At 38.8% G+C, this 9,214-nt stretch overlaps 1 pseudogene; it reads left to right on the top strand.

Moving 5' to 3' along the window:
- Positions 1 to 4,468: 4,468 nt before the first annotated feature.
- Positions 4,469 to 5,546, top strand: LOC102814298 (annotated as a pseudogene).
- The last annotated feature ends 3,668 nt before the right edge of the window (positions 5,547 to 9,214 follow it).

Genomic DNA, 9,214 nt, shown 5'->3' with positions numbered 1-9,214 from the left:
AATTCAAACTCACTGGACTCATACAGGATCATTCAGAATCGGAACTGACTCAACAGCAGTTAACAATAACAACTACTATGTATACTGTCAGAGAAGATTATACACCTCAGTGGTTCACTGGGTTCCATGTTAACTTGATGTTCATGTTACATGAGAATGATGGATGGGAAATTGCAGCAACCATAACCTGATGAAGGTGAGCCGATCAAGCATTAAAATCTATCAGGAATAATGATTTGTGTTACCCTAACAGACATACAATAAGATCAACTGAAATTCTTGCTCAGAGAAAAGAATATCTGGAATCAATGTTGGACATAGGTGATGATAAGCATCCGTTGTGGATTTGGGACCAGTTGCAGCAACAGACTATAGACTTTTGTACCAATGATTTTATAATGAGTCTTTTGTGAAGATTGAAGTTAATACTGTCCTGGAAGATCTGTGACAGAAGAAATTGATGGCTTTCTGGTATGATGTTGTAGGATTAGCACTAGACTGAGAACAAGGTCAGCAGTTCAAACCCACTTGCAGCTCCTGGGAATCCCTACATAGAGTCACTATGTGTAGGAATCCACTCAACAGCACTTAACAACAAGGAATAAATGAATCCAAGTGGTTCAAGGGGTGGACTGTGTTAGAGTTTTTTAATGTTCAACCTCATATGATATGTTGAGTTTCAACACCATGGATATAGGTGCCTAAAGGATCCTATTCAGCTTTCCTGGTTTACGGGAAAAAACCCTGAAATTTCATTTTGATTTAACATCTCTTGTGGCAATCATTAATTAATGGAGCAATGGATCTTTATTATTTATCTTGTGGTCAATTATGAGAATTGTATTTTTCTCACATGTCCTCGTAAAACCCTGTCTCCATTGTAAACAGGGGTTACCTTGCTATATCACCCTGACATTATTAGTTATATCTTTCTTTGTTTCACTCTTCTAAGGCTCTCACTTTTCCTTTCTAGGTTTACTTGTCAGATAAACTGGTTCACTAGTATCCTTGTGCCTAACCTTGCTTTTGTGATATTTGAAACTAAAACAGATGGGGAGGCTCACAGTGGGCTAAGATGGGTAGGCAGAGAATAACAAGAGTGAAAGTAGAGGGGGTGGAAAGTACTGTGAAATATTTCACTGTAGCCATAAGTGGGCTCAGGCAAAGAGTTCTTAATTTTTTGAAAAATTCTATAGCTTTGGTAAGTTTCTCCCTTGTTCTTTTCTCCCTTCTCCAAAGTTTTAAGTCCACTGGAAGGCATGTACTATATAACAAGATCTCTGGAGTAGAGTCATGTCCTTAAGGAGCTTATGAGGTTTCAGTGCATTGAAAGAAATCTGGAGAATACTATGTATGTTTATGTGTATCTATGTGCACTGAGAGTTTGTTGAAGGAGTTGGTAAATAAAGAGAATCATATAGAAAAGACTTGCTGGTTGCTTCCCATCTGCACTTGGGTTCATATTAAATGGCTAGATATAGGCATTGGGCAGTTGTGTGATAGCAAGAATCACTTGGTTGTTATGAAATTGCAAATGCCAGAGCGGTTGAACCACTGACACACAAAAGAGTTGAGCTATTCACCACTGTCTCTGTTAAAACACTTGAGGTCTAACAATTCTCTTTGCCCTTACCTAGATTACTTAGGCTTATAATCTTCCAAAATGTGACCATGATGCAGAATCATCAATTATTTTGAAATAAACTAAAAAGGAAATTACTCTTAAAGTTACCTTTATTCTTTAGAGTCAGCAACTAACTTATAATCAATCAACAGTCTTAAGAACTAGGGTCAGACACACTGACATTTACCAAGTGGGAACAAGCATTGATCATCTGAAGACATTACCCTGCAGTACTATGGCTTTGTTCAGTGTAGATGTATGTGAAGATACATGCACACATGTGTCAGGACTTGCTTGTGTTTTTAACCTCCCTACCCCCACACACCCTCTCCTTCTGTTTTAAGAGATATTATAGAGATAAGAGCTCAAGCTTTGGGAGCTAAAGTGCTGGGATCTGAATATTTGCTCTGACTCTCACTAGGTGATTCTAGGTATGTTAATTAACTTCTCTCTGCTCCAGTTTTTCTGTTAGCACAAAGCAGAGAATAAGATGACTACTTCAGAGTTCTAATGTAAAGATTAAAGGAAATACTTCATGTGCCTGGCACACAACAGGAGCTCCAAAAATCTTAGCTATTGAATTGTAATTCAAATATTGAGTTGGAAAGTTAGTGCATGACAGAAAACCATCATGCTTTTGTCTCACCTCTGATAATCTCTGGGGAAGTTCATAAATGGCTAAAGTTTGGGAAAATTTCATTGCATACATTCTATACAGCATTTCTATCCTCATAACTTGTTACTGGAGTTCCAGAAACTCCTTTGAGTTCTATGCTACTCTGGGACTGTTTCTAGAGTGATACAATGAATTCAGACAGGCAATAGTTCAAATTTTAGCTCTGTCATATACTAAGTGTGCATTTTGTGCAAAGTTACTTAGCAACCCTAAGCTTCTCTTTTCTTAAAATGTGGGTTATATCAAATACTTCATTGACTATTAAGAGGGATAAAAGAAATTTTTGTAAAAGACACAAAGTTGTTGTTGTTAAGTGCTGTCAAGTTGATTCTGACCCATAGTGACCGTGTATAGGGTTTCCAAGGAGCAGTTGATGAACTTGAATGTCCGACCTGACCTTGCAGTTCAAACAACTTTACAGTCTGACGCATTAGCCCACAGAGCCACACCAGGGCTGCAAGACACAAAGTAGACACTCATAAATAAAAAGTGTTATTATAGCAATTATATGGAGTCCTGGTGTGGTGCTTTGGATTAATGCGCCAGACTGCAAAGCTGTTTGAACTGCAAAGTTGGCAGTTCAAGCTCACTAGCTGCTCCTCAGAAACCTTGTACAGGGTTGCTCTGGGTCAGAATAGATTTGATGGCACTTAACAACAGCAACAACATTATAGAAATTGAATTAAAATGGATCTTGTATGCTTCATAAAATTATACAGGGACAATGTTAGGGAGCTAGAAATGATTTTGACCAAAAAAAAAAAAAAAAAATCAAGTAAGTTAGAAAAATATGAAATATTTCTAAACATTTAAAAAAATCTGAAATCTAGAGAAAAATTCACATACTACTTAGAGCCAGGGATCTGATTCCATCTAGTTATGTCCTTTTTTGCACTATTTCAATTGACAAAAATTTTGCTTCATGTTTTCAGGGTTTCAATTTGTCCTAAAAATGGGGAAACTATTTCAACCTTCTTTTTTGCCTTCCCTTTCTTTCCTCTTCTAGCTGGTTCAAACTTGCCTTAAAGGACTGGTTCAAGAATCCTGTTTTCTGTGAAGGTGTTTTTTTTTTCAATCCTAGACTTTAGGGCCCTTCCCTCTAACCAAATGTAGCATCTGTGGCCAGTATCACCATCCATGTTGTCCTTATCTGCTGCATATAATTTAGGCACATAAATAAAAAAAAGGTCTCTTTCACTTATGAAGATATATGAAGAATCAGATCTTATTCATCTTTGTTTCTCTTATTTGGACTACAATTTTTCATGTATAATAGAGGCTTCATAAATCATCTATTTGCTATGGATGATGATAAGATCGCCAAGAGATATTGTACTTTTAATAATCCTCTTTAAAACCTTCTCAGTGAACATCTCCATGGAAATGAGTGAAGGGTGCACATCTACAGTATTGCCACAATTTATGTAATAATATTTCTTAGTTTCAAATGGTGCATAATATGGTTTCTCTCAGCTCGTATATTATCTATAACAAAAACATTACTAATCTGATTCTCAAACAATTATGTGAGAACGAAAAAGAAATAATATTATTCCCACTAGACAGATAAAAATAACTAACATTTAATGAGGTATTACTGTGTTTCAGGTATCATTTAAAATATTTTATATATAAAAACTCATTTAATCTTCCTAACAACCTTATGAAATGATCACTGCTATCATTATGAGTTTTATTTTACAGATGAAGAAAGTAAAATGCAGAGGTAAATCATATTTTAAGGACATTTATTTACCCCATCCCTATAAGAGGGTCAACGATCCCTGGCTTTTGTTATTTGGCATTCAAAACCTTTATATCATAGATCATGTTGTTGTTGTTAAATGCCTTGGAGTTAGCTCCTACTCATAGGGTTTCCACGGAGCAGCTGGTGAGCTTGAATCACTGTCCTTGTGGTTCAAACCAACCTTGCAGTCCAGTGCATTAACCCATAGTGCCACATCAGGACTCCATCATAGATATATAAAGGTTTTTTTAAAAAAAGTTTGTGGAAAAATTGAATGAAAAGATAATGAAAAGTGGGACCTGATGTACACACCGGAGTTGGGCGCTAGGGCCAGGGAGGACAGTATACCCAGCCATGGGCGACACCGAGAACTAAGACCAGAATCGGGGATGCGTGGAGGCCAGGGAAACAATCCTGAACTATGACTCTGCAACAGCTTCGAGGAGAGACCAGCCTTCATTTCAACCAAAATCAGAACTGTTTTTGCTGTGCCATGGAGTCAGGGGTAAGCATCTACAATGTGGAGCCAATGACGGAAAACGGCCATCTAGACCATGAGCAGGTGGGCAGCATGGGCCTGGTGGAAACGCCGCACCGTTCCAACCTGCTGGCCTTGGTAGGTGGCAGAAGCAGTCCCAAGTTCTCAGAGTGCTGATCTGGGATGATGCCTGGGAAGGCAAGGACTCCAAGGACAAGCTGGTGCTGGAATTCACCTTCACCAAGCCTGTGCTGGCTGTGCGCATGCGCCACGACAAGATTGTGATCGTGTTGAGGAACCTCATCTTTGTGTACTCCTTCCCTGATAATCCCCAAAAGTTGTTTGAGTTTGACACCCAGGACAACCCCAAGGGGCTCTGTGACCTCTGCCCCAGTCTGGAGAAGCAACTGTTAGTGTTCCCTGGACACAAGTGCGGGAATCTGCAGCTTGTGGACCTGGTGAGCACCAAGCTCGGAACTTCATCTGCTCTGTTTACCATCAACGCACATCAGAGTGACATTGCCTGTGTGTCGCTGGACCAGGCAGGCACTGTAGTGGCTTTGGTTTCCCAGAAGGGTTCTCTTATTCGCGTTTTTGACACACAGTCCAAGGAGAAACTGGTGAAACTGTGCCGAGGCACTGACCCTGCCACTCTTTATTGCATTAACTTCAGCCATGACTCCTTCTTCCTCTGCGCTTCCAATGATAAGGGCACTGGTCCATATCTTTGCTCTCAAGGACACCCGCCTCAACCATCGCTCTGCGCTGGCTCTTGTGGGCAAGGTGGGACCTATGATCGGACAGTACGTGGACTGTCAATGGAGCCTGAAAATTTTCACTGTACCTGCTGAGTCAGTCTGCATCTGCGCCTTCGGTGGTAATACTTCCAAAAATGTCAACTCTGTCATTGCCATCTGTGTAGATGGGACCTTCCACAAATATGTCTTCACTCCTGATGGAAACTGTCACAGGGAGGCATTCGATGTGCACCTTGAATATCTGTGATGACGATGACTTTTGAGGACCCTGGGGACTGTGCTGGGGCCTGCATTGGCAGCTTGCAGAGCTGAGCCCTTGGGGAGGGGGTGTAATGGAAGCACAACCAGCAAACATTGATGGGGGTTGGTCTTCACCTTCCATTCAGTAGAGCTATATCTAAATAAACAGCTCACTCACCACCACCCCCCAAAAAAAGATAATGGAATTATTCCAAGAAATTTTTGAACCCCTCTTGTATACTTGGCAGACGCCATCCTGCCAAGGAGCAGAACTGCGAGAAGCCTTATGCATGAAAAGTTAATTGTTTAGCAGAGCGACAATGAATGCCCCCCTTGGATAGCAAAGCTACAAGGGATGATTCATGCAGGAGACCTGCAGTTTCTAGCTTTCCCTTGGAAAAATAATTTATTTCTGGTTTCCTTATAAGAAGTTTTAGAAAATTTTGCATAATCATTAGATACTTTAAACAAAACTCACGTTATAATAGTTGCCTTTCACATTAACGTTAACTTTCACACCATATTCAATCTTATGTAGTTATAAAAATTGTTCTTTACATTAACAATAAGTTTTAACATTAGAATTAACCACACTAGGTAAAGTTTTAGCAATTCAAGCTTAAAATTGTAAGAAACATTCCATGTAGTTTTAGTCAAGGACATTAAGGCTTTTAGAAAGCAGCTTAGGAGACAGTCAAGGACAGTGAAAGCTTGGGAACAGAGGTAGGAATTTGATTAGAAGTTTTGAGAAATTATTAGCATGAGAGAATTACTACTTTGTTCTTAACTAAGAAACTTTAAGGTATTTTATGTTCTTGTTTTTATTGTTTGATCAATTATATGTATGACCAGTTATAGTAAAATTTATGTTTTTGATTGTAAGCTGTAACTAATAAATCTATAGAAAGTAATAGTTGTTGGTAAAGTTAGAAATTAAGATGTAGAACTTTGTTTAAAATTAACTAGACATTTTAGGGAGGATTAGAGAGAAACAGAGTCGCTCACAGAAGGCAGACGTTATCATGGTAACTAAGAAGTAACTAAGGAGTATAGAGACACAGGAATGTTTGGTGACCTTGTGTTCCTCTTGTACCATTGATGTAACAATATAATATTTGATTGGTTTGTAACTGCTTGTACGTGACTATTATGAGATCATTGTATATTCTAAATGGGATATAAGAAGCAACAATTTTGAAAATAAACAGTCAAGGCAGCAGTCAGCAGGGAGTCATCAGAGAGAGCCATTACCATCATCTGCCTGAGACTCAAAATGACCCATTGACTCTTTGAGTATTTTTTTATTTTTATCATTCACCAAATCCGTACCCTCCTCCGAGTTCTCACAAAGTGTCGAGGCTGGTCCTTGGCATATACTTCTTTGAACATTGCTATCATGGTTTAGGAGTCACTGGATGGTCTAAATGGTTTTTGCACTTGGCTGGCATCCAAAAGGTTAAAAGTTTTTGTTCACTCATGGGTGTCTCAAAAGAAAGGTTTGGTGATCTACTTCTAAATATCCAGTCACTGAAAAACTCTACAGAGTACACTGAAAACCCTCTGACAGTTTTGTGTTTTTTTAAAAAATTATGGTTTGAGTCAAAGAAATGTGAACAAAAGACACAATATGCTTGTTGTAATCAAGTGCTTTAAGAGCCATTATATGGCTGCCTATTGATTTGTTATTCCTTTGCCAAGAGGCCCAGGTACAGATTCTATCTCAACCTATGTTCCTAGATGAAAAAAGGTACGTGGAATAGAGTTTTAGAACTACAATGGATCCACAATGAAATGTACTATGAGTGAGATAGAAACCTGTACTGTGGTAAACCACGGAGATTTGGTAGTATGCAGCTGAACCAAGCATGAACTACTTACTATAGAAACTATGGTGAGACTTCGTCTTTTCTACTTCAGACATGTTATCAGGAGAAGGACATTATGTTTGGTAAAGTGTAGTGTCAGTAAAACAGAGGAAGACCCTCACTGAGATGTATTGGCACAGTGGCAGTAGCAATAACACAGTGGACTCAAGCATAACAACAAATTCAAGGATGTTGCAGGACAGGGCATTGTTACATTCTGTTGTGCAAAGGGTCCGCTCTGAATTGGAACCAGCTTGACAACACCTAACAACAATATCATAGACACTTTAAGTAACTTGCCTAAGGTTACATGGTTAATAGGTGACAAAATTTCTGTCATTGAATTGTTCCCCATCTTCCAAACATATGCTACAATTCTAACCCCTATCCGTGTTGATGTGATCCTATTTGGAAATTGGGTTGTCTTTGTGATATTAATGAGACCATTTCAATTTGTAAGTCAAGGAAGTCCCTGTTATAAGAAGAACAAAGTGTATACAATTTGGTACATATTGGGGAAAACAGACCCTGTTTGAGGATCACCAAGAACCAAAGAACTCATGGAGTTACTGACGAGGGAGGAATCCACACATCTGAGATGCTGACTTGAACATTTAGCCTCTAGAACTGTGAGAAAATGAATTTCTGTTCTTTAAAGCCATTCACTTGTGGTATTTGTGTGACAGAAATCCAAGGTAACTAAAATAACTGTGTTTCAAAATTAAGCAATCTGGCTTGTAAAATCACATATTTTACCAACACACAGTACTTCTTCATAACAGATAAAGAAACCAAGACCTAGAGAGGCAAGTTAATCACTATAGCTTGTCAAAGTCAAGCAAAAAATACTTTACCAAGTTTAAATCTAAATATTTTAACCCATGAGCTTTTCCCATGATATAGTACATATTTTTACTTCTTCCTAGAAGCTACTAAAACTCTATTCATTTTTGCCCTTGTTACCATGCTGAATGGTAAGTCGTTCCTATCACACAAGAAAAACTTGGAATTCATTCCTATACCTATGGCTGAGCTGCAAAATAATTCTCTGAGGCAGAGGTAGAGTCAGCCACAGGACTCTCTTCAGCATTCAGACTCTGTCTCAGCAGTTGTCTGCCTTCTTGGGGATTATTTATGAGGGATGAAGGAAAAGGGGGTCTGTGTAGAGTTATTTGTTTTCTGTGAAGCTAGGGGATTGGAATTGTTTTAGAAACATAACTGGTTGACATAAAGGATAAAAAGTTAAACATACAGAACCCAACATGTCCTCTAGGGACCCTTGTGTAGCTAACAGCAGGATTCACTCCAACAGTGTACTGCCCACTGAATGAGGAAGAAAAGCAATACCTTTCAAACAAAGACTTGAATACAATGGTTCTGAAGGACTCTTATGGAGTTCTGTGACAGTGTTTAAGAGCGAATGCAACTTGAGTGCTAGATTGGGTCTAATGCACCTATAGTAGGTATCTCCTGTTGTAAGGTTAGAACACTTGAATCATGAATTCAGAGGTTTCTAGCTTCATTGTCTCTATACTTAAGAATCCCTAGGAAGTGCAAAAATGTAGATTCCATTGAGAAATATCATCCCTCCTCAAGACACACACTTACATACATTTTAGAGCAATTCTATACACCTACACCCTGATGTGGGACTGTGGGTTAATGTGCCAGACTGGAAAGCCATTTGAACTGCAAAGTCTGTGGTTCAAGTTTACCAGCTGCTCCTCAGAAACCCTATACAGGGTCACTATGGGTCAGAATTGACTTGAGGGCACTTAACAACAACAACACACATTTCAAGGTAATAAAGAATGGAAACCATTACC

This window comes from Chrysochloris asiatica, unplaced genomic scaffold (assembly GCF_000296735.1).
Source record: "Chrysochloris asiatica unplaced genomic scaffold, ChrAsi1.0 scaffold00035, whole genome shotgun sequence".
NCBI lineage: Eukaryota > Metazoa > Chordata > Mammalia > Afrosoricida > Chrysochloridae > Chrysochloris > Chrysochloris asiatica.
Note: the sequence above shows the minus strand (reverse complement) of the source record. Positions and strands in the feature narration are given on the sequence as shown.